Source organism: Phaethon lepturus, unplaced genomic scaffold (assembly GCF_000687285.1).
Source record: "Phaethon lepturus isolate BGI_N335 unplaced genomic scaffold, ASM68728v1 scaffold20414, whole genome shotgun sequence".
Taxonomy (NCBI): domain Eukaryota; kingdom Metazoa; phylum Chordata; class Aves; order Phaethontiformes; family Phaethontidae; genus Phaethon; species Phaethon lepturus.
Genome location: NW_010537229.1, coordinates 3886 through 4090, shown reverse-complemented (window position 1 = coordinate 4090; position 205 = coordinate 3886). Strand labels below are relative to the sequence as shown.

General features: G+C 64.4%; 1 protein-coding gene across 1 annotated transcript in view; it reads right to left on the bottom strand.

Moving 5' to 3' along the window:
* The window catches only part of PARP3 (poly (ADP-ribose) polymerase family, member 3), a gene marked incomplete at its 3' end in the record, with an annotated part of 5159 nt that overhangs the window by 3715 nt on the left and 1239 nt on the right, over positions 1 to 205 (bottom strand). The window lies entirely within an intron of this gene.

The window sequence follows — 205 nt, the reverse complement described above, 5'->3', positions numbered from 1 at the left end:
CCGCGGCTGCCCGTCTCAGTGGGGAGAGCCTGGCCCCTGGGCAGCAGAGCGGGAGGCAGGTGCTGCCAACGCTTCCCATGACCGATGCCACCCAGATGCCCGTGGTTCTCGCTTGGGATGCCCTCCTGCTCCATCTCAACCCATTATCCCCAAATCTCTGCCCACGGGTTGTTTCACCTCACACTCGCGACCCCTCCCAAATCCC